Raw genomic sequence first — 8479 nt, 5'->3', positions numbered from 1 at the left:
TGGTAAAGTATTTAGGCAGTTGGTGATACGTCTTTCTAAATCACTGCCCTTTCTCTTGTGTAGTAATGATGAGGTGCATTACCTTGCTTATTTTTGCATGTTCCTAATAAGCACGTAGTAAGCTTATTGTTTTATTTAATGTATCATTTTACTTTTGTGTTGCCTTAATACTTGTAGTAAAATAAGATCATTCTTTCCATTGGTGTCTGTGTTCTTTAAATTGCCCCCATCAATTGGCAAAACAAAATGGGAGGATATTTTGTGACCAAGATTGTCTTGTACGCGTGTATGCCACAGGAGAAGCTCATAAAGTGCTGTTTTTTATATGATACAAGTTCAGGAGCTGTTTTCCTCCAGATCCCACACAGCAATTTGGACTGTGCTCTGTGCGTACAGTTGAGCCCTGTTCTATACCATGGGTGTGTGCAGTAAGTTTTGTTTTCAGTTGAGTTCAGCTGAGTGAAGCTACCTGTGTCAGGGACTAAAACTGCCTTGCTCTTAGTGATGGTGTACACAGATAAAATGTATGTGCATCACAGAGTAAGATAAGATGATAGAAAGGATCAGCACAATATTTTTTTCCTTAATCTCAGGCTTTTGGATGGTTTGATTTAACTTTTGTGACAGGTCAGAACTCTGGAAGAAATATTTGGGACTTGGGGTGAATATAATATGCAGTCACACAATTAGTCATCTAAATACTGTTTATTTTGTGACTTGATTAGTTTGTAAGCTTTATATATCATGGTAATCATGCTTCAGCATTGACAGTCTGTCTCTAATCACACCAACTGACTGTATATGCAGCTGCTGCAATATATTTAGCTTCTGTTCAGAACCACAACAATCAAGCAGGTTTTGTCTGGAACATGCAATGTGTCTACATGCTTATGCAAAACTCTCAGTTGCACACCTGAGCAAATAGGAACACAATGTAAATGCCTTGCAATGTGTCTTCTGCTTTTATCATCTTTTTATTATGAGTTACTGCTGTTTCTTCCTAAAAGGTTAATTCTCTTTGCAAACATGACAACTTTTACCTCGGGAGTTGATGGAATTTGAGTGCCTTCTGTGCATTGTACTGGTATTGTTTGTAATTAAGCAAGAATGTTGTAATTATAATGGAACTAGAATGTTGTTTTCTTCTTCCACTTTGTTGCCACAATAAATGGAGCAAAATGCATTGTATGAGCACACCAGAAAGGTGTGCACACAAAGCACACAGAAAGGTGCTCCGTTTTTTAAAAAAAAATGATTTTCTTTTTTTGTAGATGCCAGGATTACTTGTGGTGGCATGGAGAACAAGGACTGCTAGCTATCACATCCTTCTCTGTTTCCATGGTTCTTGATAAATAACAATGCTTATCCCAGAAACCTTTTTGTTTTGGCAAAGAAGGTTCGGAGTTGAGTTGTTACACAGTTACTATTTTGCATTTTTGGTATTTTTCTATACACAGTGTGGCCTTGATATGCTCCAGGCAGCACTGACAATTCTTTGTTTTTACCAGTCATTCTTGGCTTTTGTTACTGTTCTTGTTCTCTTGAATTACTGTACGTGCACTGCTCACTTAGCCATTTCTTCTGGTGCACAAATGTTTGTGCCCCATGTGCTCCAGTGTAATGATTCTTTCACAGAGCAGGTTTCACCTGTGGCCTTTTTATCCTGCAAGACAAGGAAGGGGTCATTACAAAAGAGGCTATCATTGGGTCTGTTTTTCTTTTAATCCCTCTTGTCCCCCCTGGAATTTTATACTCAGATACGTCATTGTCTCTGAGTTAAGCTATTCTCTCCACAAGCCTGTAATAAAATTACAGGATAAACCACAGATAGGTCTGCATATGGTTTATTAAGTTGAGACAGAAAAACTTCTCAGAGAACTAAACTGAGTGCTTTGAGCACTTTTGGCAGGCTGTATTTTGACATACATCTTGCTGGTATCCAGTACTGTGAGTGGCTCTGCAAAAGACATGCACGGCTTCTGTCTCTTTTTACTCCAAAACAGCACTGCCTAGGAAAACATTTGTTGATCCTAATCTTCCAGAAGACCTTCTGGGAATTAGACTGACTCCTCCTGTAGTTCACGACTACCAGGAAGATTTCTGAAGCAGCTCTGTTCTTGCTAGTGAGAGAACTCTATTTGGCCAAACGTTTTCATCACATAATGCAAACTTCTCATTTTCAGGTTTTCCTAAGTAGAGCTTTGATGCTACATGAACTAGACTCATATAATCTCTGTGTTCCATTCTGGTGTTTCCAATATTTTTTTTTCTTTTTCGGCAACTTATTAAGAAAATTTCTATTTATTTCTTTCTGAAAACTAATTTCAAATAAAAGGACAGAATGGGGGGGAGGGTTCTGTCTTTTCCTTCCAAAGTATCAAATCCATGGGCTACAGGTCATGCACAAGGATATTTTTTTGAGAGTTTTGCTGTGTGAACAGCACAGAGACCATTAGCATTGTAATAATTTCTTCTTGTTCTGCCGCCCCAAATTGTGCCCAGAAAGCTTCATAGTAAAAGTACTCATTACTGTGATATGAGCAGAATGATCTGCAGAGATGGAAGAAAGAGATGAGGCACTTTACTCTTAATTAGAATGCATTACTGCTGTGTAGTTTATTGCCCACCACATAAGATTTGTACCTTTGGCACTGATAGTTATGCTGAGCTTATTTACACAACAGGTATGTATCAAAGCTATGTGCTTTGATTTGGGGAAGTCTCCACTTTGGGCCAAGGTGGTAGGCAGGTGCACTTAGAGAATATTTTTGCTGTCCTGCATGGACTTGTCATCTGTGATTTTTTTTTTTTTTTTTTAAGGAAAACATTCACTGTCAAAATTAACAGATAATTAACAGTTATTGCAATCTGCCAATCCTGAAGAAGTCTGCTACAGAGGTGACAGATATGAAACTGTCCTCTTCTTGCTACTCTAAATTTACCTGTAGGTTCAAGAAGTTCCTCTGGTGTTCCCACATCAGCATCCCAAAGGAGTCAGCAGTCCAGAAAATGCCACCATGTTTTTCAGCTTTATATATGGTCGTAGAAACTGATTTTAGTCTATTAGACTTAACTGCAGGAGTTGAATTTCTGATTTACAACCAGCTCAGCTCTTCCTGCTGCTTTAATAAGAACCTTTATATTGACCTTATCTGGTGACTCAGGGATATCAGTCTTCCCTTCTTCCATCTGTCACTCATGAAGTCCAGTAAGGCTCAGTGCCCCCCAGTCAGCACCAGACTCCCTGCTGGTTACCTGAGTGTCTGAAATGTGAAATATGCTGGGGTACACTTAGCATCACCTAAGTTAAATATCCATGTCACTTGTTTCTAAGGTGAAGGAATTAGTTGTGATTGAAAATCTGAGATGTCATGTAATGAAATGCTGAGTAGGAAGGAAATGTTGCACTGCATCCAGAGATAAGGGGCTTAGAAAGAATAACATTTGTAAGTGGCATTTCATGGCATTGTGCTAAAAAGGGGCAATGAAGAGCATGCAGATGCAACACTGTGGAGTTCAGTGCAAACCTGTGCAATGCCCACTTCTATGCTTACCTTACAAAAATTAACTCCCTCAGAAAGGGGTTATTTATGCATTTCCTTAGTAGACAATGCAGATCTTAATCCATTCTAAATTAACACTGGAGTGGAAAAACAGCTAATGAACCAGTTTATTAAACTATCATTCTCAAAAAAACAAGGTTCTTTAAGGAATTTTGCCTGGAAATACCAGCCTTGTTGGCTTTTTAAAAATAAATTCTTCAGATGCCATAGCATTTGCCATATGCAATACTTTCTTTCAAGTCCAGCAAGTTTCATTTGGCCAGAATCTAACCAAATTTGAATACTTAAATGCTTGGATAATTTTTTTAGAAATCAATAACTGCTACCAGCCAGAATATATATTTTGTGTGAATCACAAAACACTAATAAAAACACAGAGGAAGATACCACCATTTAGCATTATGACCAACTCACTGTTCTGAAAAGGGAAGTTACATTTGTGTGTCAGGCCCCACGTGCACTGATAGTGTCTGTGATCACTCCTCCTCAGGCATTTATAGTTGCAGGCTGCTCTTGCCTTGTGCTGGCAGATCCTTGGGTTGCTGTGGTGGTTGCTCACTCTGCCTCCCCAGCCTCCACACACAGTCATAAGGGTGGTCATCCAGCCACATTAATAACAAGTACTGGGATAATCCAACTTTCTTTTCCTCAGGCCCACAGCTTGGACATACTGTGCTGCTCCAGCTGCTCCTGGCATGATTCCTGGTGTGAAAAACACCATTCACTTTTGTTAAAATTTGAGAAGCTTAATAGTAATGAAAATAGTAATAAAAATTAGGACAATGAGACAATAAAAAGCAAAAAATTATGGATGTCTGGGTGCCTGGCACTCCGCCAAAAAGCACCCCTTGCTATCAAAGAATAACTCCTTAAAAGTAATAGCCTATTGCATATTCATATATCTCATACATGATTCAAACATTCCTTTCAAACTAGGGTGTTTCTGCTTAATTTCAGCTCCCCCCCACCATCTTGTAAATCAACCTTCTTGGTTCCTCGGAGTCTGAGCTTTCCTGATAAGGAGACAATAATTCTTCTCTTGGGATCTCTGTGTCTGTTGCTGTTATCCCTACCCAGATAGGAGAATCCAAAGAATTCCTTGATTATCTCTTCCATTCCTTGAGCTGTTACAAAAAGTATCTTACATAACATAGTTTCTATTTTAATATTATGCTATAGCCTAAAAACTATATTTACCACACTCCTTAAAACAGATTAACACAGCACTACTTAAAATAGATTAACACAGCATAACTTTCCAACATAACACATATATTGTTCATTTTAATATTTGCAAAGAGCCAATCACATAACATGCATTTTTCACACTAGGGTATGATGGCTTTTGGAAGGTGTCCAAAGGACAGGGCTTCTGGAAACCCTTGGCTACCTACAAGAATGTGAGGAGATGTGATCCATAATCCAGATACTGGTGCACACTTAGGAACAAATGGAGAAAGATGTGACTTTATTATGGTATTTAGCCATCTAGACTGCATGACGCAGATGGTCTTGCAATGACACACAAGTAAAACTACAGGTGATAAGGTATTTCTGCTGCCTGATCACACCTGTGCAGTGCTTCCCTGTTTCTTTTCCACAGGAAACAACTGTAGCAAACAGTGAGGTTGTTGGCTGTGTCAGAATTCCCATTGGGAATCTATTGTGGTTCCCAGAACATGTGTGCGCACATGCGTAGACATTTCTTTTCCTTCCCATAACCATGTTTTTGTCTGGTTTCTTAACTACTAGGCTCAAGCAGAATACACATTTTCTTAAAAAGCAATTTCAAGCCTTTTTTGTTTTAACAGGCATAGAAATTCTAAATTTACAGAAGTGACCACCACAACATGTAACAATGTGGTTTTGTTTTCCTTCTGCTTGCATACACATTTGGAAGAAAATTGCCATAGTTAATTTCACCTGAAAAACAGCCAAATGGTGTATTTCTCCTTCTCATTGGATGCAGACATTTTGTGCTCTTCATTTTGCCAGTTGACACAAACCAAAACTGTTTAATTACTGAGAAAAATTGAAATTACATAATACTGAAAACATCATTCTGAATTGTAGCTTTATTTCAGAAGATGAGAACAATGCAATTCCTAGTATTCTTACCCTAAAACACACAGAGCTGGTTCATCCTGAGGAAGCAGAGAGTCTTTGAGCATTCCTGGTAAGTTATGATTTCCCTGTGCTATGCCAAAAAGCTTTCTGCCTCACCACAAACATCTTTTGAGTTCTCTGCAGAGGCAGTGCATTCCTCTCACAGTGAAGGAGGATGGTGAGTTCCCCTGCTTCTGCAACAACAGTCCATAGCAATGAGTGGGCCAAGAGTAAAGCAGATATGTGTAAAGGTGCAACACCTGCAGGTGAAACTGTGGTTGGCATCTGAGGGCAATAACGCCTGTCTCAGTGACCTGAGCAAAGCTGATGTGCCAGAGGTCACCAGTATGTCTAAAAATGGGTTGGCTACCTTGTGGGCTGCCTAAAAGTGACATCTTCAAGGGCTTCAGGTGCTGCTGCTCCACCTGTGCACATTCTGGTGAGGAGAATGGTTTGCTCCCAGGGCACAACTGGCTTCTAACCAAGGGTTTTCCTGAGAATTGCCCCATGGTTACAGCTCCTAACCCAGTGCTTTCCTTCCTTCTTTGCTCCCTGGCACCTGAATGGAGATCAGAGTTTTAAGTCAGTTCTTGGGTACTCCTTGGCTGTCTTTTGTCCTGTGGGGACACTCCATGCTTCCCTTCTTCCTGACTTACCAGAACTCTCTAAGTCTGTGTGCATAAGATTCCCCATACAAAGCTAGACCAAGGCATCTTGCCTTTCCCCAGTGAAGCAGTGAATTCCCCAGTGAAGCAGTCACTTGAAAGCCCTAAATCAGAATTAGCATCTCCTCAAAGAGGCCCCGTGCCAAAAGGAAGATTTTGAGGCAGGAATTCCTACTGGTTGAAGATTTCTGCCCAGTAAATCAGATCACACTTTTCTGATTTTAGAATGTATATTTGATGGATAAACCTTATTCTAAATGCACCAATAGTTTGAGAATGACAGTCCTTTCCATGTAATAACATCTGCACACTGCTTTGCTATTAGTCTGTGTAATGTTTGCCAGCAACACAGCAGGGAAGTCCAAGCCTTTCTGGTGATGAATTTTTACTGAAAAAGCCAAGGCACACATCCCAGAGCTCTAGGGTGCTCTAACTGATTGGAAAACCATTACAAAGCTCTGCTGCTTTCCCCAGTGCAGAGGCTGGCTTTGTTCATGACAGCACTGGCTGACATTAACAGATCTGCACAAAACAGTGAATTAATGGTGCTCCCCATGCAGTGAATGCTTGTTGCTATTGCAGACATGCTGATGTGTGGCACAGCCCCTCAAAGTCTTCCACCATGCCCATACATCACCTTCACCAGTCTCTCTTTGTAAGGCAACTTCATTTTTAAATTAAACCTCAAATTCTACTTCGTCTTTTGAGTTGATTTTACAGCTGTGGAAATTTAACAAAGCCTGACCTGACAGCTTCTTGCAATTGTACAAAAAGTCTGGAACAGAAATAGAAGATGATTGCAGTTTTGCTGAGTTTTCACTATTCTGTGATGCTTGTGTTCCTATGTCTTAACCACATTCTTTGGGAAGCTGACTGTGTTTCAAAGTTAAACACACCAGTGGTTTTCCACTGCCTGTTGGCTGGTCATGCTGCTTTCCTGATCCTTGTTCAATTCTTGAGTCTATCTCTGCAGCTTCTGGGGAAAGGAGCTACAAATCAAAGAAGGTGTACTGAGTCCCCAGCCCTGGCTCCAGGAGTCCTCACCTGAGGCTGGGACTTCTGCTGCTGCCACAAAGCATGAGCATCAGCCACATCAGTGCCTGAACTGTGCTGAGGTCCTCTCAGATGCCCACTGATGTGCTTTTCAGTTTAACAACCATCTGGTTTACAGAATTAATTTTGTAAGACTGGTAAATACCTTGTCTCTGACTGAGTATATGCAGTTTTTGGAGCACCACTAAAAACAAAGTACATATCTGGTTTTTATTAACTGTACCACTATGGTAATGGGTCTCCACAGTCCCTAGTGTAACACCAAATTATGTAATGCTGATTCATCATGTGATCCCCTTCCTGAAGCATCAACTCCGTTTGTTTGAATACATGAGGAAAGAGGAAGGGGTTTTACATCCTGCAATCCATCCCAGTTTCCTTGGTAAATGTTGCTACATTATCTACACGTACGTACTCCTATTCAGGATAAGAGCTTGTAGTTGCACTGAATTCCTAAAATAAGAGCAGTTAGGACTAGAAATAGAGTTTAAAATAGTTATATTAAATATTACAGCATGCACGCACACACACACACAGAGCAGTCAAGACCAGGGTCCTTCCAGAGAGTCCTGAATTTCTACTTTTCATAGCATTACAGTAGTAATTCCTATCTGTGTGGAAAATTCCTGTCGCTACAGTTTAGTCTCCACTAAGGAGACAGAGGAGTCCTGTGGAAGTACAGACTTTCCCATATCCATCTACAACACATCTCCTTAATATGTAGCCTTCCTTTAGAACATACATGATCATTAAAATTAGTTTTAAGTCTGCCCTGGGCAGAGAAGGTAATATTCATACCTCTATAAAGTCTTCACAAAGTTCAGGAGTTTAGCACGACCTTGGCAGAGCAGCTGTCTGCATCAATTAGTAAAGCCTTCTAAAATTAATGGGTTTTCTCGTTATTTCATTATCTACCTTATCTCTGGCCTTCTCTACAAGCAGTGTGTTTGTAAAGACACACTAATCTGATATGATGACGCCTGTCATATCTGAATTTGGCTTTGCAAGTTCCTGTCGTCACATGGGAAGCTGAGAAATCCTTGGCTACTGCCTAGTACTGCCCACGATTCTCAGCTGGAGTCTGCAGGAAGT

The sequence above is a fragment of the Ammospiza caudacuta genome, chromosome Z, assembly GCF_027887145.1.
Source record: "Ammospiza caudacuta isolate bAmmCau1 chromosome Z, bAmmCau1.pri, whole genome shotgun sequence".
NCBI lineage: Eukaryota > Metazoa > Chordata > Aves > Passeriformes > Passerellidae > Ammospiza > Ammospiza caudacuta.
The sequence above is the reverse complement of the archived record's forward strand: the minus strand, read 5'-3'. Positions refer to the sequence as shown.